Raw genomic sequence first — 21,537 nt, 5'->3', positions numbered from 1 at the left:
TTATGAGCAGCGTATTTATCTCAACCTTATTTTTACTATCAGCTGTTCACATTTTGTGATGATCCATTTTTTCTCCCCCCAGTTTTCGTCAACTGAAAATATCATCCGAGAACCCCTATAACTATTAACACCGTGGTTGATATCTGCAGCACATTCTGCAAGTGTTTGACATTTAAACGGAGCTAGACTTGGCAAAGGTCTATTGTCTCTCATCTCCTTATCTGCCCTCACTCATTTCGGTGATGAGATTTAATTCACTTGCCAATTCACTTCACTGTTTGGAGATAAATGATTAAAGTGCTGAAAGGGATCCTCAGCGGCCCGCCGTTGTCTCATTGGGCCGGTTAGTCAGTAACCCCCCGGCAGATATCATCAGACGGGACGTGTCTGCCAAGGACAGCCAAACACAGGACGTGACATAAACCTGCAGGACAGAGGGTTGCAGAGATTATCACAACGACGTCAGCGGCGGTGTGACATTCCCGCCTGTCGAGACAGAAGGCCGCGCACGCCGAGCTCGGATTTGTTTGCTCACCGTCGCCGCCAAGTGCTCGCTCATGGGGGAATGTTGGGCTTCTGTAGATCAGGGGTGTCAAACTCATTTTGGTCTGGGGGACACATAGGACCTGATTTAATGTCAAGGGGGCCGGACCAGAAAAATCATCAAATCAAGTCCAAAGTTTCACTTTGTTTTAGTGTAAAGGAGGAAAACAGGTAAATTATAAAAATCTTTATATGTAATGAACTGTTTCTTAAAAAAAAAAAAAAACTTGTCAAATTAACATTAAAAATGAATATTAAAAAAGAATTGATGGAATGACATCCTAAAAATATTGTTGAGTTAAAAGAGAAAATCTTGACACTGTGGGAACATTTGCCACTAGAATTTATCAGAAAATTGATTGGAGGTATAATGTTTACGAGGCTAATGGTGGCTATTCTGGTGATTAAATCAATATTTTGAATTTTGCATTTTTTTTTTTCGTAATCGCTTTTGTGTTTTTTTATAGAGATAAGAAAAGAAAAGCTAATTTTAACGTCACTAGACGTTTTTTTATCAAAAAATCATTTTGTTTTCAAATTTTGAAACAAAAAGTCACTTTTTTACATTGCAAAGTTACTTTTTCATTTTTTCCTTGTCTGTTTCGTTGAAACCCACTGTATAAAACCGGGCCGAACTAACACAAAGATTTGATTTCAGGCAGGGGGCCGTTGTATATTGTTCCAAGGGCCACAATTAACCCCCGGGTCGCAGGTCTGAGACCCTTGCTGTAGATCGTCTAAGAGAGCGGTACCCTTTGTTGAAAGAATAAATAACTTACATTATTTCTGTTATATTTATTATCCGAGTCTGAACGGTGTTTTATTTTTGAAAAATGACCAAAATTTCTCTTGACACGTCAAAACGCTTGTCTTGGTCATGTGATACATTAATGCTAATGTTAAACCCACAAGCTAAAAAAATGAGTTAAAAAACAGACGTCTATGACCACTAAGAAAAAGAAAGCTGCATTTAACAGACAATACCAGGAGACCTACTTAAAATATGGATTTATTGTGACAGGTGATTCCCACGTACCAAGCCTGCTCTGCATAATATACAGCGAGCAGCTCTCCAATGAAGCAATGAAGCCTTCAAAAGCGCCTCACCGCTGGGAGACTAAGCAGACTGCATTAAAAAACAAGCCTTTGGAGTATTTTGAAAGAAATACAGCGGACCCTCGCTACTTCACGGTTTGGCTTTCACACCCTCGCTAATTTTCATATTTTTTTTTGCAATTCTGCTCTCGCGATTTATCATTCTTTAGCGATTTTTGCAGTATTTGATTTTTTTTTTGTGATGACATAGCCATATTTTAGCCTGAGAAGAAAAAAACAATAAAAATTTAGTAAAATTGAACTAAAATTTATTTTTTTTACAAAAGAAATAAAGTTTCGAGATCTCCTTTGAGACCAGTCTCACGCTTGAACAACTTGCAGCTATGACGAGCACCCCAAAAACGTTGTGAGATTGGATCTCAGACCCATAGACAATCTGTCTAGTTAACTGCTAATATTTTTGACTATAAAACCATTAATTAATCAAAAAAGACATGCTTTGCTTGTCAAAGAGCTTCAAGTCCAGCACAGTCTGTCCAAAAAGAAAGTTAATATTTGCCAAATAGCAAAAAGTCATAGCAGCTGCGCGGTCCACACCCTGGACAATGACAAGCCGTCTGCAGCCGGTCTGATGATGAAGCATTATGTAACGAAGGTGGGTGTTTTGAAAGCCGAACGAATGTCGCTATAAATCCGCCCCTTTAATCTCCGGACTGGTGCCCGGGCACGAGACCAAGACGCTGAGTGGATCTGTCGCAGCCTGGAGGGCCGGTTTCTCACACTAATAATAAAAATATGAAATAAAAATCTCGCCAATACCTCAGATGTTTATATCACCTTAATGCTTTTTTACCCGTTTAGAGTATCATGCAGATTTCCAGGGCGCCGCAGCGTGGCTCTTCATACATTTTAAATATTGTAGCAGAGATTTATCCCTGGAGTGGAGTGTGCAGGCGTATGCCGTGCACACAAGTGTGTTTCATTGTGCTATTGTGAGAAAGGGAGACGGCGGACGCTGCAAGCAAGCGCTTGTATATTACAGCCCGGTTGCACGGCGGCTGATGCAGTGTTTGTAGTCACCCCGGCGCAAAGGGAAGAAAGAGAAGGCTGATGTAAAGAGAAGAGAATTAAATCCATTATAGATTTTCTCATTTCATGGATGGCTGATGGCCGGAGGGGGGAGAGCGCCAAGCTGGCCTTGAGGTGAAAGACATTCTGCTCCCCCCCCACCAGACGACGCGGGATGCAGCAAAGGCTCCCCCGCCATCCTAAACGTATTCACTGATCGCTATTCCGATGCACGCGTGTGATAACATGTGATCTGACTTTGCATTCAAAACAGTAAAAGCTGGAATATATTCCTCCCCACTAATGAGGAGAAATGACTTTTCAATCAGATTGTAATTTCCATGGAATGGAATAATCCCATGCCGTCATCTGGCAGATGATTCATATGGCATGTACATGCTGAATTCATCTACAACATAAATAGCGCCAACAGAGCAACACGATCCCAGGCCCTGACTTTATCTTCAATAGACCTATAAATATTTAGTTTTCATGAATTACAAGGTGTTACGGTCATGGTTAAAAAAGTAATTAAAAAAGTGAATGTTTTAGGAATTACCCTTGGGAGGAACACAAGGTGTGAATCTGAAAATGTAATATTTACATGTATAAAAATAAAGATTTTATACATACAGCAGACAAATTTAAAGCAGGTATTCCCATGCGAGTATTAAGGTAACATTTCCAAACGGGATCTCAGCAGAAACCTTTGGAGTCCCACGTGAACGTCAGGCCTCTTTTAGGGCCTGTAAAAATGTAACCTTTTGTTGTTGCACAGTTGGCCCGAGAGCTATACTAGGTCAGGGTCAAGGTATCATCTGAAACCGGATTCCTACATTATCTAAAGCATGCGTGTATGTGCATGTACATGCTAGCAGAGTACTTGACCACAATTATGTACGAAAACCGATAAAACATAGACATGATAAAGTTTTACCTCAAACCAGAGCCGATACAACAAGGGGAGTATACAAGTATTCTTCTGCAAACAATATCTTTGTATAAGACATGACTTATATCCAAAATGTAACAATGTAGCTAGAAAGTCAGAATGCATGTATAATTAGCATAAAAGCATAAGGTTTAATGAGAAATTTACAATGCACGTGCCGTAGCAGCACCTTGCATGCAAGGCGTTTGCTCCCATAGCATCGGGGTTGGTGCTGCCATCTGTCTGACAACTTTCTGCTCTGCCTTTTCTCCAATCCCTTATTCTACAGCCCGTTCTCCCCATCCGTTAAAGCGTAGGCATAAAAATATTAAATGGGGTTTTTAATCATTTCGATGATCCCGGTGCTTTTTTAAGTTGGAATCGATCCCGGGAGGCTGATGGTGGAAGCCACAGCTTCAGAATCCTCCAGCAGGTCCTTGCATTGACTTCATTCTCTTATATAAGACAGGCTCCCTTCACAGTCTTCCAAAACCCCCAACTTTTTTGTATCACGCCCCAAGACGAACGTAAACATCACCACCGCACCTCATATTAGGCACTTTTAAGAACTATTAACAATACTCCTATCAATATCTACTCACCAGAATGCAGAATCAGTGGGAGCCCTGAGCTTTTTTCTGTGCAACTCGATGGTCCCATCTGAGGGTGATGGGAGATGGTGACACTCCAAGTGTGTTCCTTGGGTCCGATTCACTCCGTAGTCTTGTTTTTGTCGCTGTCACTGCAGAAAACCCCATTCCACAAAGGTATGTTGTTGGATGGCGCTTTAGTTTTGCAGCTTCATTATCCAGATATTAGCTGGTCACCGCATAGCATGCAGAGCGAGTGTGGAGTGTGTGAATCACCTGTTGCGATGAACCCGCAGTTTAAATAGGATTCCTGGAATTTACTTTCAAATACGGCTCTTTTTGCTGCCACGCTTTTGGTGTCTTGTTGGCTCTTGTGACCTTTTAGCGAGGGCTAGCTTGTCGACTTACTGATGCATGGGGAAAAACCCTATGACAAAGTCACGTGTAGGAGTGAGACGCGTGTGGAAGTGGTAACTACTGAAAATTTTAAAAAGTAGAAACTCAGCGTATGAATTTTTAATCCGTTCTTTGACTCCGTTAGTGAACCAAATCAATTTTTCCCATTGAAATCAATGTAAACCCATTGATCTGTTCTCCAGCCCCAAATACATATTGTACCCTTTTGAAGCTCTTTATTTGTGGCAAAGAAAAACTGAAAGGAATTAAAGATAGCCTGAATTATTACTGTCTTTCTGGTATTTCCTCTTCTTGCCAGCACTTTTACTGAACATTTACTTCACAAAAATCAGCAAAATCAGCAAATATTCCAAAAGTAAAGCATATGAGACAGTTGCTAACGCTAACGCTACCTCCAGCAAGCTGTCACTAATCCAAGCTAACACTCCCTTTTCTACTTCTCTTAAGACTTGAGACTTTTGCTTCATTAACGTGGTCAAACCTTTAGCCACATCAGCCGTCTTCAGCGCATCTTTATTCTTCAGAATTGTGCAGAAGGGTGACTTAGCCAGTGCTTGTCGAGATCTGCAGCACAAATGCCACGCTCACATTTAGCTATTCTTTCCTTTTTCGGATCAACTGTACCTCTAAAAGTCTTCTTAGCATTATTAGTACTCACACTTTAAATTTTTTGGGAGTCACAATGAGGGCAAACGCACTGAAAAAAAGCACAAAAAATGTTATAACAGTAGAACACAAGGATGTAAACAACGCAGAGCACCAAACGTGACTGCTGCTACGCTACAAAGCCACCACGTGGAAATCTCTTGAGTTGCTTCGTTTGTATTTTCGTGCACTGTGGCTTGAGGCCTGTTCAGAGCTCAAGTCACAATTTGCTTGAAAATCTGTTCATGAAAATCTGTCCCCTTGACATCAAATTAGGTCGTATGTGACCCCCGGACCAAAATGAGTTCTAGACCCCTGGTCTAGAAGGTCCTGGTCCGTAGGTGCAACTCCTTCTTGGTATTGATCCCAGTACGGCGTGATATGTTGGTGAATGTCTGAGGCCCCCTTCTCTGCTCAGAGACTTTTTTTTTCTGTTTTGACAAAGATGGTTTCTTTGACTCTTCTCTCAAACCATCTGTCTTCTCTGGCCTGAATACGGACGTTGCTGTCTTTGAATCACTGGCCGTTATTCGTCAGGTGTAGATCTTCATTCACAACCACAACAGAGAAGATGCTCCTGGTATATTGATCCTGTGGGCGGATTTGTGGGATCGGTATCCTCCGAACGGATTTGAAAATGGAAGAAGAAACACAGTCGGGCGGAGATGAGTCCTTCTCGTGCGGCAGGGGGAGGCCCGGTTGTCCCAGGTGGACGCTGGGACGCAAGAGCGGTCAAGCGGCCTTCTGTGCGCTCCTGAAAACGCGCTTCGACTGAAACCCAGATATTCCAGCAGCTGTGCAGCCAGCTGTGTCGGCTGCCCCTGTGGAATTGATTTCCTTCTCGAAGAGGTCGGCGACCCTCGTTTCGCCACGCGCGGCTCCGCCGATCTGGACTGTAAAAGGTTATTTGATTACATTAATGCTCTCATGATTGGGAAAGTGTTGAGCAGAAGCAGCAAGACAAAAATACATGTAAATACCCTGAAAATACAAGTAAAAAATAAAGTCTAAAGTGTAAAAGTATACAAAATAATAATTAAAAATGTCTCTCCATATTTACCAATATACCGCAATAAATAATGAGCCGGTGATTCCACCAATGGGACGTTCCTGTGTGGAGTATGCATGCTCTCCCTGTGTTTGCATGGATTTCCTCTGGGTTCTCCAATTTCCTCCCAAAGTCCAAAAACAAAATCATGCAGCAGGTTAATTAGAAAAAATTGGGAAAATTGCCCCGGATGAGTGAATGATTGTATGTCTGAATATGTGGCCTTGCGATTAACAGGTGACCGGTCAGATAATAATAATAATAATAATAATAATAATAATAATAACAACAATTAACCAATTCACAATAACAACAACAACAACAACAGCAACAACAATAATAATAATAACAATAATAGTAATAATAATGATAATAATAATAACAACAAAAACAACTATTATCATTATTATTGTTATATTATTATTATTATATCATTATATAACAACAACAACAACAACAACAACAAGAACAACAACAAAAACAATAATAATGTTAATAATAATAATAGTTATTATTATTATTATTGTTATATAATAATAATAATAATAATAACACAAATATATAATATAATATAATATAATATAATATAATATAATATAATAATGATAATTTATAATTTAGGCTGCGGAAATAATGAGCAAAGTGTCAATGTTTCAATGTGAAGTCGCACAGCAACTGAGTAGAGTGTGTTCTAGTATAGGGTTACAGCATGAGGTAGGAAAGATCTGCATCTTCCTCCTGCATTTTGCTGGTGAAGCAGCTTTTCTGTCTATCCAGAGTGAAGTGGAGGGGATGGTCCGGGTCGTCCATGATGGACAACGGTTTCCTTCCAAGTTCTCCTATCCTGAGACCAATCACAGAGCCGGCTCTCCAAATGACCCTGTCTAGTCTGGAGGAGTCTCTGGCTCAGCCGCAACAAAGAGACAACAGACAGGCTACAGATTTAACAGATTTAAACAGATTTACGCAGCCACTACTTCAAGCCCGTCACGCAGACGTTGCAGTTGTCGGGAGCGGCGTCACGCCTCCTGCCAGTAACGGGAATCCAAACCGCCCGTTTCCGAGGTTCGCTTGCCTGGCACGATGAGCGCCTCTTCGGCGACAAAGAAAGAACCACATCCCTGCAGATTATGTCAACATTTCTGCAGCATATCATGTAATAATCATCCCATTTCCAACTGAATCTACATCTCCTGTCTTTGTAGATTCATTTAAGTTTTTTAAAAATGACATAACTACCCCGTAATCATGAATAGCCTTAGGATCGGGCTTTTAAATGTTTCCGATCACGTCAATTTCTGCCACGGTCGACCAGGAGCCTCATTGGCCTGCAACTCCGTGAGGCCTTTCCCTCGTAAATGGCATCCATGTCCGGGAACCATCAAAGGGTGAACTTTATCCCGCTGTGCCGTGTTACCGCATAATAACACGAGGGATTGAGCAATGCGAAAAAGCGGCAAACCTTGATTCAACTACGCAGTCAATTCAAATTAAAATCTCGGTTTTATCTAAAACTCATCGGGGCAGGAGTGATTCAGCAGAATCGCCGCGGTTACCGATTCAACACGTGAGACTTCTCCTCCCGCAAGATGGGATAAAAACATATATATTTTTTTTGTGTTTTCTTTTCCGCGGCAGTGTTTGGCTACCGCAGCACTTAACAAGATAAGAAGCGCCTGGCGGCACTTATAGATTCTGGCTGGATGAATGCTGATGTCTTTTCTTCTCCCCTGAGAGAAATAGATGAAAACAGATCACTATTTTCTTTTTTTTTTTTTCGTGTGTGTGTGTTTTCTTTGGTCGTCGCCTTCACCTCCAGAAATCTCCTCCTCCTCCTCATTTCTAACCTGGCGCGGCCAGCACCGCCGTCATTCACACTTTTCCGCCTCCGGCTTCTCCATCTTTGCCCGACACCGTTCCGCAGCTCCGCGTCGGCAGAGACGGCGAAGATTGATGAGGGCCGTTCACGAAACCCCGCCGTCTTTTCTCCCCCCTCCTCCGTTCCCTCGCTCATCCCGCTCACGGCGAAGCGTGTTAGCCTCTCTTACTGTGGCTAAACCGCGTCATCCGTCTCACCGGCCTTGGGCAAACTGACGAATGTCTCACACCTGTGCTTGTCGCGGGAGATTTACTGCCTCTGCCGGTGCGCGATTATGAAAGATTCTCCCCGCCGTCCTAAAGGACGAGGCGGCGCTCGGTAATGCGGCCAGAGCGAGTGTGTGTGTGTGTGTGCCTGTGTGTGTTTACATTATTCCGTCCCGTCGTGTCGGAATGGGATTATCGGTGTTTCTTTTCTCCGGCTCTGCTTTATCCAGCTTTATTGTGCATTTGTCTGAGCTATTTTTAGAGTGCCTTCTAACGCTTTCTATTTATAGCGTGTGTGTCAGTGAACGTGTGTGTGTCGACTTCCTTCAGTACCTGCGCATGTGACTATGCTTTGGCAGACTGTGTGTGTACCTATTGTTGCAGGAACATAAATCTCTTTACAGAGAGTGCCAGATTTTTTTTTCTTCTTCCTCCAAGTACCTTTGTGTTTGAAACATGAGGCGATTTCTCTCTGCTGGACCGGCGACGGATAATTGAATCTGCACGCGATCACATTTACGGACCGATTACTGAGTCCGACCAATGCAACCCGTCAGAAAAAAAAAAACAACTTATTTTGGTCCGATGTCAAGGGTGCCGGACCGGTAAAGTCACAACGTAATTACCTAGAAGTAACACTAAATTTTCCCTGTGATAAAAATCTTTACATGCAATGAACTGTTCCTTTAAAAAATACATGACGAACAACCTGATTTTTTGATTAAGGAAATGCAATTTCAACAACACTGCCCTGTTTCTTTCTTCTAAGTTCTCCGTGGATTTTTCGCCAAGGCGAGTCTCATAGTGGCACCGAAACCTTCTGCATCCACACCAAGCACGCAGGTTTCTTATAAACCTCAATGAACAAATGAGAAGCGGTCCATAATTTTGGGGAGAAAACCCTACATTTAATGTCAGCTTTTTTTTTGACAATAACAATATCTTGCTGATGAGCGTGTCGGGGCCAATGGAAAAGCAGGACAATTTCTAACAACAAGACAAAATGCTATTTACAGACCCTGAAGCTGCATTGCTGCAGGTTCTGAATCCCATAGGTTGTGCCATGTTGCCAACACTCACTAAAACTGTGCGTCCCGAGAAGACAATATAGGAACTGCATTTTTATTTTAAAAAAAGTTAATGATTTTCATGTATTTTTTCCATTTTTAGATTTCTTCCACGGGCCGGATTGGACCCCCTGGTGGGCCGGTAGTGGCCCGCGGGCCGTACGTTTGACACGCCTGTTTTAGAGTTTACCTTTACCACTGAAAACACCGGGAGCCGCACAACACTTTTGAAATTTAAAATAAATTAACACGGCACAGAACATTATTTTATTTTGCCTTTACGCTATGTACAAACAAAATATGTGTTTTTTTTTTTAAATCAATGAACAACTGCAGAGAAAGCAAAAATACAGTTTTGCATGCAGCAAAACATTTTGAACACTGAGATAAAGACGTCGGTTTGAAAGTTACGCTTAAAGAACATACTCAATGTCTATTTGAGTCCTTCTTGTATTTATGAAAAAAAGCTAAACTTAAATCATCCAAAAACCAAAAATGCTGTCCTTTTACTGACGTGTGCAGAAAGAGCGACAAAAGTATTTTAACACATTTTAATCAGGTGTGACAAGATCGCCATAATCTTGAAATTTAAAAAAAAACAATTTAAAACAAACTCAAATAAAATACAATTTAATTAAATAAATGTAATTAAATACATTTAATTGAATACATTTTTTAAATGTATTTAATTAAAAAAAAATTTTTTTTTTCAAATTTTGATTAAAATTTTCTTTCAAATAGACAGTGACTGTTTGACAACTAGATTCTCTCCGAAATTTTTCCCACCGTCCGAGCCAGGCTGTTCCGCCAACAAATCCTGTTTCTGCAGCTACTACTGCTCTCGGGATTGTCTGAAGGACATGCAATAATATCAACACCCTCAATATTGTCATAAAAATAGGAAAAAGCCTGATCTTAAACTGCTCAGATAACCACCTGATACGTAACGATCAAGATAAGCGCAGTGCGATGCCGGCGAAATTACCTTCACACTTTCAGTTTTAAGTCTGCGACCGTGAAAATCTTTTGGTGTGAATCCAACATAAAGTATCACACTTTAGCGTCGAGCTAAAGCGTCGCTTAAAGCGAGACCTTCACTTTAATCTACCTTCTGGTTCGACGCTTCATCGAGTGCGGATGTGCGGCCTTGGCGGAGAAAAGTGGATTTCACGCCGCGCAAAAGGCTTGTTGATGGCAAGGGAGATAAATTCGCAGCGTTTTGCCTCGAGTTGCTCTTGTGATCCCGGAGATGGTCGGTCAGTGCACGGCGGTAACCTGCTCTGCTCTTAGAGAAACATAACCCGCCCGGCCTCCAACTCTCCTGTGAGGCACGATGGCGGCACGAAGCGATAATAGTTCATGCAAAGTATGTCTGCAGAACTTCAGCGCTGTGACTTTGGCGCCAATGTCGATGGTTTTGCAGCCCGGACTGAGCGTCATGTTTACGGCCGCGCGTTTCGGCGCGACGGTACTCACAGGACGGCGTTGAGGGACGCTAATTACAGCCGTGCGTCTGTTATCGAACTCTAACTTGGTGAGGAAGATGGAGTCTGCAGCTCTACAGCAGGGCGAAGGAGAAAAACAAGACGAGTCTCCTTGGAGACCTCGTAGTCCCAACTGTTATCTGCAGTCGACGCTCGTATCGCCCGAAATTTGGGCTAACTACATCTTCAGCCACCCTCCCTTGTGTCGATGCAGATGTGTGTGTGTGTGTGTGTGTGTGTGTTTGAGGGGTACAAAAACTTGGAGTCCAGCAGAGCCTCGACTTATCCACTAACTAATATAATACACCTAAAATGTAGTGGGAGCGTCCGGAATGTCGACTAAAAGATGGGGAGAGCCGAGGAAAACATCGAAACAGCCGACGCTTCTGCCGGAAGGAGGCGGAACCTCGACTTACAAGCGCATCGAATTTTTCCAGAGGTACCAGACGTCACTCGGTTTACTTTTTGCTTCGTGATACGAGCCAGGATTCAACTTCGTGGCTGCCGATGTCCGTTTAAAAACGGTGTGACGCACCGCCTGCCTTTATGCAGTCATGTTGCCCGTCCATGAAGAAAGGGAGACGTCAGTCAGATACTTGAACTCGTTTCTTCACCTCTTTCTTTGCTTTCTCATACATTATTTTCTATTTATAAAGTAAATTCTGCCTTAAAAACACATAAAAAGAAGGGATTTGTGCGTTTTAATTCATTTCAATGTGGCAACTTAATGTCCACATCCCTTTTCGACAGAATCCATTCAGTTTCCCTCCAGAACCCCCAGCTGCATCGTCGAAACTAAAATATCTTTTCAGGGCTTTTGCCGGAAACAACGCCACGGATGAAGGAGCCTCTCGGAAGCGAGGCTCTTGTCCTTCTTTTCGTGTGGCGTGTTTGTTTCCCGGCCCTCGGGCTCGGCACCGGGCCGGGGCGTCGCTGTCCGGGGTGCTGAATCACCTCCAGAACCTCCCGTGCTTTGTGTTCACATCATAAACTTAAATATCTCATTTGCAGTTTATCGCTTTCTCCGCTTCACCTTGCAGACGTTCGCTCCTGCGGGTCGACAGCGAGTCAAGGAGGACGGCTTTCTTCATCGCCCGCGTTTCCCGGGCAACGGTGACGATTAATCACTATTTTAGATGTGTAAAGTAGAGCGTTAATGCTTTAACGGTAAGTTAAGACGCGTCTTAGTCATTAATAAGCGTCACTTTCCTCTCCTGGGTCAAATCCAGCTGCCCTTGTCTTCCCGTCCCTGCGCTCGACAGTGACGGACAATAATCCTCCCCAACTTCGTGCGTCGCTCCGGCGCATCCACTGGACGAGGGCCTTCAATCACAGAGCGGCATAAGATAGTAATTTTAAAATTTCAGCTGAGATGAATCCATTTTTTCAGAGGCTCAACGCACAGAAGCAGTTTCTAGCTCTTTATCCCTTTAACTTGGTGTATCCTTTCTTCTGCACGTGATGCAACGTTCCTGCATTTCCTCATAACCTGCCATTTCTTTCGCTTTTCATGCATCTAGACTCTTCTTTTACCTTCTCTTTTCGACGACCAAGTTTTTTTTTTTTTTTTTTTTTATATGTTTTTTTATGATGATATTTACTCAAATATTTTCATGGGATGTTCCAGACACTGATTACTGTTTACAAGCTGTGAAAGCTCATTTTGAAAACTGAAATTAATAAAACCATATCGGAGGTTTTCTATGCCTCATGGACTGGCCTTTAATAAGTTTCTCCCAGCTGATGTAAAATTTAAACTCATATCCTTCATGCTGTCCGTATCATGCATATAACGGCGCACTATGTACAAAACGTGTTTGTCTATTGATTTTTACTTCTTTTATATAAAAAAAACCCCGTACATGCTCTGAGCCATTGCAAAATTTCACTGTGCCTGCACGATGACCATTAAAAAAAAAATCTCGATTAAAAAGTGACGTAGTTCGGGTGTTTTGTGACGGGATATTAATGATTAATTTGACATTAAAATCAAATTAAGTGTATCTTTTTATGTTTCATTCGCGTTCATTAATTCGAAATGTTTTCCTTTCCCAGAATATTTCTCAGTATGGAAGTCGAGAGAGATTTGCCTCCGGGCATCACCAGACCTCTGCAGCCGCCGGTCGATGTTCACGTGTCGGCATGAAGATAAATGGGACAATTCAGCAGAATATATTTGGATCAGACAGAAGGATCTCCTGGGTAACGACACCCTAATCCGTTATTCGGGGTTGATTCTCCTGCGATTCGCTGTTTGAAACCAAAAAAAAAAAAAGAAAAAAAAAAGGCCACATTTTGGGAGAATCTGGACTTGATGGATAATCTCGACCTTATTCAATTGCATTCGCGTCCTGTTTATTTTTGTCATTGTTATTGTCACTCTGTTTCTGTTCTTATCCTAGTTGTTGTCGTTTTACATTCCTATTCTCAACCTTGCTGTTGGTTTTTTCATTCTGTTGTTTGATTTTCTGTTTGTTTTTTGTGGATGTCTTTTTGCTATCTTTTAATTGTCTCTTTTATTTATATTTATACTCATATTTATTGATATTGTCAAAAAAAAGAGGGATTTATACAGTGGAGGCACATCAGTTTACAATTTACAAATTTTCCCCAACCTCCACAATTAAGGTAAATACACTTATTAACAATGAAATAATATATGATAAAAATAATATAAACCAGTTTATTTTCTCTTTTTTTTATGTATCTTTTTATATTCTTTATATTTATTTTATCTGTTACCTTTAAAGTACAATTTTCTGATATGAAAACACCTAACAAAACCTGCTGGAGTGGATTAAAAGCCTTTCAGGGTAAACTTTACATTTGATATACAAGCAAAATCAAGTTCAGTTGCGGAAAGCGTTAAACTCAGAAGTTTATATATACATTCTGGAAAATGCAGCACGTTTTGCAGGTGAAGGGACGTCATCAGAGCACTTATAAACCCGGGTCCCGCTTCATTAATATAGATGAAGAAATCAAGGAAATAAGAGCCCGAGGAGCATGATTGGGCCTTAAATACAACCCGGTTCAGCGTTGAAGTGTAATCACCGGCAGACTCGAACACGGACAAATGAGAACAACCGTGTTCACTCTTGAAAGCCAATTAGAGCACAAAAAAGTGCCTGTAAAAATAGAAAGGGCTGTTGTTTTTGTGCGTGTGTGTGTGTGTGTGTGTGTGTGTGGTTGCACCTTGAAGGCACGGTCGGGAAATTGCGGTGCTTTGTAAAAACAGTTTGTGAACAATTGCGGCGGCTTAATCCAATCTTTCCCCTGCAAGTTATTTTGTGGAACAAACAAACAAATGGCAGAGATCTCGACTTATTTCATTATTCGACTAGTTTAACGGTAAAAAACAAAACAAAACAAAAAAAAATAGCACGTATTGGATTGTAATTTCCCAAAAGTTACTTTTCCTATGAGGTAGAAAGTAAATAAACTGCCGTGTATAAGATTGAAACACCTGTTAATAACTCCCAACTGAAAAACCCTTAATTGGATCACTGAAAATCCAAAAATGTGTTGGAATTCTTTACTTTGAATCGTCCCATTAATGACATTATTATTTTCAGATATTCAGATTGTGGTGAGAATTGCTTTTGAACATCAACGTCTCAAGAAAAATGTCCCAGGATGCTGCAGTACCTAAAATTAACCACAAGGGGTCGCTGTTGTCATGCGCAGTCACACACTGTTGGTGGCAATTTCCTCAACCTGAAATACACAAACACAAAATTTAAAAATAAACAAAATAAAAACAAAGAGATTCCACGATCCAGAGTGGTGGAAATACAAAAGAATAAGTCGTTGTATGAGTGTGTGTTTGTGTGTATATGTGTGCAATCTACAAATGTGTTTAAATAAGTGAATAAACAAATAAATAGAATAATCTGCTGCATGTTTACCTCGTGTATCTTCACCGTGCGCGTCTCCAGCGTGCACAGATGGTAAAACCCTAGGGACTTCAGCTGCGCCCCCCTCCCCTCCCCACACACACACACACACCGTGATATCCCGCTCAGCTGGGAGATTAATGGGATTATATCATGACACCAACTGAAAGGTGGAAACCCGATTTTGAACATGGACGTCTGAGGAGAAAATCCACCTCTCCATCTGTGACGAGACGACCGGAGTGTATATACTCCACGGACGGCGCTCGCAAGAACACTTCGAGGTCACTATTTCCATTTTGCACGAATTTGTACAACATTTCAGAGGGAAATATTTAACTTTCCACTCCGCCGCATCCACCGACACCTTTAATTACTTTCCAGTCGCCTGGCAACCGTACAGACCCGGCGAGCTTAAACTTCATTTCGCGCCGCCCGTGTCCTCCTCTCATTCATTCCCATTTCCGCTGCTCCGAGACGGGGGGCCCATTAGAGGCGGTTATCTCAGGCGGGGGCGGATCCGTCGGACAAAAACACGGCCTCCCTGCGACGTCGGCGTACGGTTTCGGCGTTTCGGCTCATATCTCACACAGGACGAAGAGATGAGACCGAAGGCCGGAAGACCTGGGCGACCTTTGGCCTTTCCTGGTTTGAACTTTATATGCTTCTAAATAAGAGTGGGTTGATAGGAGGCCTGCTTCGGCTCTCGTACAAAAACTCATTCCATCCCTTCCAAACACGTCCATTTAAAGCGGCCTATTCTGTCTGACACCAACTGCACTGTCACCTTATTCATCCTTATTCAAATATACATCCATGTGTAAGCCTATGTGTGTATATATGAAAAGAGTAAAAAAAAAAAATTGGTGAAATATATATATTGGTAAAAATTTGTAATATATATATAAAATCCAAAAAATAATTGGAAAAACAATCTTTATAAATGTAAATGCATTTTTATTATTTTTTAAATTCTTGTCATATATAAATATATATAGACAAAAATTAAATCATGAGAAAAATAATTATAGGTATTATTTCTATTCTCTTCATTCAAAAATATATATAAAAAAGATATTTAAAAGAATCTATATAAATATGAATATATATCTATTTTTTCAAAATTTTATTCTTACCATATATATATATGTATGCAAAAATAAAATAATTAAACCTTTATATATTTTCTTATTTTATACATTTTTAAAATCTTTATATTTTTTCTAATTTCATTTTTTTACATTATTATTTTTTAGTCTTGTCAAAATCTTCTTGTCATGGCAATTGCACTTGAAGAAATTCAAGTCCAGCTGAATTCAGTTCAATTCCCCATGACTGAGAGCCTCCACAGACACATTTTTTATTCCTTTTATCACTTTGTCATATTAAATGTTTTTCTATATGTCTGTACAGTGTCCTTGAGTGTCCAGTAAGGCGCCGTCGATAAAATGTATGATTTTTATTATTATTATTATTATTATTAATCCAGAATGCAGTTTCCCAGCCGCTGTCGGACTCGCGGAATAAATTGGAAATTTGATCTTGTCTTTTCCACAATGACCCCGACTGTGTCAAATATAGTACTTAAGCCAAACTACTTTCCAGCTGCGGGATGTTGTAGGAAATGAGATACAATGAAAACAAAGGAAGTGAAGTAATAAATGGTGTTTTGGTTCTTAAAAGTGAACCGTTGCAAATGGTCCTGTCTGTGTGTCTTTGTGCTGCGGCGGAGCATTAATCTCAACCATCGGCGCTGATAAAACGTTTCTAAAGGAAGAAGCGGCGGAGAGATCAATCTTGCGAGGGCGTGCGTGCGTGCGTGAGTTCGCGCACGTAAGTAAGAGAGACCGTCGGGCCTCGGGTTGGACGACAGTCACCGCCGCCGTCCGCGCAAATTGTAAAGGAAACTCATAATGGACTCCCTGTCTGGGCCGGGGAGATAATAAGGACGCGGGACGGAATAAAGCGAAGGGGTCGATGAGACGGGACGACGGAGACAATCCCGCAGCCGATAAACACCGAGCGTCGCCGTCGCCGACGATGATTTGCTACAGACATTCAGCTTGACCTCCTTCCTCGCCTTTCTTTGTCTCTTTAACGGTGAATCGGAAACGCCGACCCTCCTCCTCCCGCTCTTCGTCGGAGGCCCACGTGTTGCACGAGCAACCCAGATCACGCACGCCCACGCGTAGAAAAGAGGTTACTTTGAAACATCCCATTCCGGTCACATCCCGTGATAAACGCGGCTTCCCGAGCGGGAAAACGTCTCTCCGACATCGGGGGGCAGTAGAGGCTAAGGAAAGGGGCCTGCGGCGGCGGCGGCGGCGGCGACGGCGGGCCCCTTTCTCAGCACGCCAATTTGGGATTAATTATGATACTCGCGAGATTTCTTTTATGCTCACTTATAATGTTTGACTATTCCCCCTTTGATACGTATTAAATCCCGTCCGCGGGAAGAGACGTGTTGGACCGGAGCGAGGAGGGCGACCACGAGGCGGCGAATAAATCGTGCGGAAAAGCAGCGCAGAGTGGCAGCACCTCTCGGCTTGTTTTTTTTTTTTTTTCTTTTTATACATCCTCCACGTGCGCTCTGGAAGGCACTGTTATGACTGCCCGTAATGGTTTCTGTTAGTGATATATGAGGCGGGGATTCAACCGCCTCACACACACACACACACACACACACACACACCGTTCTCTAAATGGCTGCTGTCAGAGGCGTTCTTGTGTGTGTGCAAAGGGAAGGCGGTGTCCTGTATCTGCAGCCCTTCACGTGTGTTTGACGATGTGTGTAACTTGATTCAGACCGGCATGTTAACAAGAGCAGACACTGCCCTTTCAGGCACCGGCGGCCATTTGTTTCGGTGATTAGATTTTGCTTCCTTCCGTAATCACCTCATAAAACCCTCACCCTTCCCGCGGCTTCCCCTTTTTACTCGGCGACAAGGCGCCCGGCGGCGGCTTATCTCGAGATGTGGCGAGTCCTCTCGACCCGCCCCGGCGCGCTGGCCGTGGAACGCCGTGGCGTTTTTTCGTCCCCGTGAGGACGGGCGGCGCGTGTTGGGGAAGCGGCGAGGAGCCCGCGGTGGCTCAAGACACACGGAAGCCATTACGGGGCTAAAGCGCCGCCGGCGTGCTTGATGAGGGGGAACAATGGAGCCTTGCCCTGGGACACTTCATTAAACAGCCCCTTTTTGTCTTTCTGTCACACACCCACACACACACACACACACACACACTTTCATATGGGTCTCTCGGCCTGCTTCGGTCCACGACCGACCGCGTCTGGTCTGACGGGCTAATCCGTCACCTTGAGCCGCAGCGGCGCCGCAGCTATTGCTAAACAACGCTCCATCACAAGCCTCACCTTCAGAGGTCAAATAAAACTTCAATAAAAATAAGAAATAATAGAAAAAAAAAATGCATGAATAAAACCAATAATAGATGAAGTAATAACTTTAAAAATAACTAAAATAAATAAAAAACTCCACATTCAACTTGAGCCGCAGCGGCGCATAGTCCATCACAAGCCTCACTTTCAGGTCAAATAAAACTTCAATAAAAATGATAAAAAAAAAAACCAAAACAAAACATAAAATGAATAAGTGAATAGATACATAATCTTCAGAGGTCAAATAAAATGTCAACAAAAATAATAAATAAATAAATAAATAAACAAACAAACAAACAAACAAATAAATAAATAAAAAATTGATGCCTTAATCATTTTAAAATAAAAAAAAAAAGAAAAAGTAAATACAACTCCACATTTAATCCATCACCCTGAGCTACAGAAACACCGCACCTATCCCTAAACAACACTCATCTTCAGGGGTCAAATAAAACTTCAATGAAAATAATAAATTAATTAATTAAAAAAAAACATAAAAATGATGAATAAATAAATACATAAATAGATAAAAATAATAATCGATGCCTTAATCATTAAAAAAGAAAAGGAAATATGACTTCATATTTAATCCGTCACCTTGAGCTGCAGCGGTGCTGCATCTATCCCTAAACAACACTCATCCTGAGAGGTTAAATAAAACTTCAATGAAAACAATAAATAAATAAAATAAACAAACCTCCACATTTTATGTTGTTTTTTTTTGCACCGCAGAGGAAAATGAAAATTGTCCGAGATTCTGGGAAAAGCCATTTTGGAATTGGAGTACGATCATTTTTCACAGTTGTGGTTATTGATCATTTAAAGGGGGGTTGTGGTGGTGGTGGTGGTGGGGGGGGGGCTTGTTTGCAAACAGTAAAAGAACCGCCTTCGCTTCACAGCGACCATTAATATCTTTCCAGAAATAAGAAATGATGACTAAAAAAAGGGTCCGGAAACTTTTTAAAAGGATATTACTTGTTGCTCAGATGCCGCCCGTCCTGCATCGCCCTTGGTGGAAAGCACTTTAATGAGGATGAGCTGTAGCGTTGGCTTCACTTTTATTTATTTATTGACCCCCCCCGTCCCTTCAGCTTGACTCATCTTTCATTTCCATAGAAAAATGAAAAACACGACCCCCCCCCCCCCCACCACCACCACCGCCAAGGCCAGCGGGCCGCCCTCCTTAAATGCAAATGTCGCAATTGAAAAACATCTGTCTGGCTAATACATTTCCAAAAGTGATTCATTTGCTCCCATTAAGGTCGTGGCGATAATTCACCGTGAATAAATGCGATGACAAAATCCAGTCTTGCGACGCGGGAAGAGGAGGGCAAAAAAATAAAGAAGCAAAAAACGCTCCCGAAAATTTTTTTTTTTTTTCAGCGCTGATTTGCAACAATGGGTTTTGTCGGGTTTCATCTCCTTGAAGTATGAACGCTGATGCAGACACGTCATTTCCTTGCAGAAGCACGGCAAAGACCATTAGTTCTCCTTCTAAGAACTAAAGTATTCCTCCTGTGGGTCGGCTGTGCTGACAGAAAATTATATATATTCGTATTTTTATATATGATGGGACTCATTAGCCTCCGTTTGCAGGGAGACGAGTCGGCGGGGAAAGATGTCTAAAACGCCGGTGAAAATATTCCGCAAATCTCCCGACGGGAAGAGCCATCCCCGAAACAGCTGTCGACTCTCTCTCGGGCAGCCACCTGCGTGCACGAGGGGGCGGGGTGCACGTGGTTCCGCCGCCTACAGAGCGACGAATAATCGATTCATCTTCATCTCCCGTGCTGACACCGGGGGAAAAGATGAATGTGGTCGGGGAGGCGGACGGGACCGCCGATTTTGATATTCAGCTCGCTTTTATCCACCCGGATAAAAATGAATATAAGACGCCGACCGGGAAAAAGAGCCCAGGAAAGGGAGCGGGTTACAGGTGCACGTGGAAATATATCCAAACATCTGAACAGATGCCGCTTCGCCCGGGAGGTGGTGGAAACTCGACTTAGGAGTTTTCCGAGATACGAGCCGTCGGTCAGTGCGAGTGGGATGAACGTTTGACTCCGTTTACGGGGATTCGGTGCAGCGGACGGCGGGAATGTCATTAAAACCAGTCGTGGACAGTTTGATTGTTTTAAAAAGAGGAGCGACACTCATTCTGTCGCTAAGTGAAGCTAGCAAAGCCTGCAATTCACATTTAGATTGTGCAGACAGTAAGCTAAGGCAAGCGAACCCCCCCAATGTCCTTTATTAAGGTAAATACACTTAATAAACCAGTATATTTTAACTATTCTTATATTTTTATACATTATGGGTTGCTTACAAAGTACAATTTTAATGGCATTTCAGTTCATTTCAATGGGGAAAATATTTGATATACGTGCAAATCATTCACTCCGTTGCTAAATGAAGTTTGGCCATAAAGTGTAGCAAAGTGTGCACGTTACATTTAGCAAATGATTGTAGCATTCAGAGTAGCCGGTCTGTTAAGCAATAGAGCACCCAAACCCTTCAAGGTTGACACTCCATAAAACCAGTTTATTTCTTTACATTCTCTTTTTGTTTTCTATTATTATTTTTAATCTTATCATTTGTTATGCTAAAATACTTTTTTTAGCCCACATGCCTCCCAGCGTTTCATTTACCTTTGACCTCTTCTGCAGCAACTTGCTTCTATATTTTTTTGCAGCACCTCATTCTTTAATTTGAATTTTTCTTATTCAAACGTTATTTTGTTATTCATTTATTTTAAATTTATGTAAACATTTAATAAACCGGTTTATTTCTTTACCTTCTCTTTTTTATTTTTTTCTATTTTTTCATACATTATCTGTTATTTATAAAGTACAATTTTCCGAGATAAAAACACATAAAACCAGGAGGGGCTGGAATGGATTCATAGGGTCTCCATTCATTTAAATGGGGAAATTAAATTTTGATATACGAGCAAATTGGGTGAGGAGTTTGCCTCGAAGCGCCACCGTATTGACTCGCCCCGGATCCAGAGGAAAGAGAAGACCTTACGGCTTGGAGTCGTCTCTCATACATCACCATCCACCCCGCGGAGGGATTCATTGGCTCTCGGGGGGAGGGTATTAGAGGATGGCGGTTTCCAACTGACGACCCCGCAGCGGGCCTAATGGCACAGGGAGGAGCCCGACAGGCCGAAAAGCCCGAGACGGAAATAGCGCCTCGCTCGTCCGACGATTCCGAATCGTCAACGTCGGCTTGACGTCGAGCGATCGGCGTCTCCGAGCAAACTCCCGCGCCGGAGTGGAAAATAGTAAAAAAGAAAAGCTGCCAGAAGGCTGCAATC

The sequence above is a fragment of the Fistularia commersonii genome, chromosome 3 (genome assembly GCF_037954325.1).
Source record: "Fistularia commersonii isolate RoL2024-O1a breed Wild chromosome 3, RoL_Fcom_v1.0, whole genome shotgun sequence".
Taxonomy (NCBI): Eukaryota; Metazoa; Chordata; class Actinopteri; order Syngnathiformes; family Fistulariidae; genus Fistularia; species Fistularia commersonii.
This window is presented reverse-complemented; position numbering follows the sequence as displayed.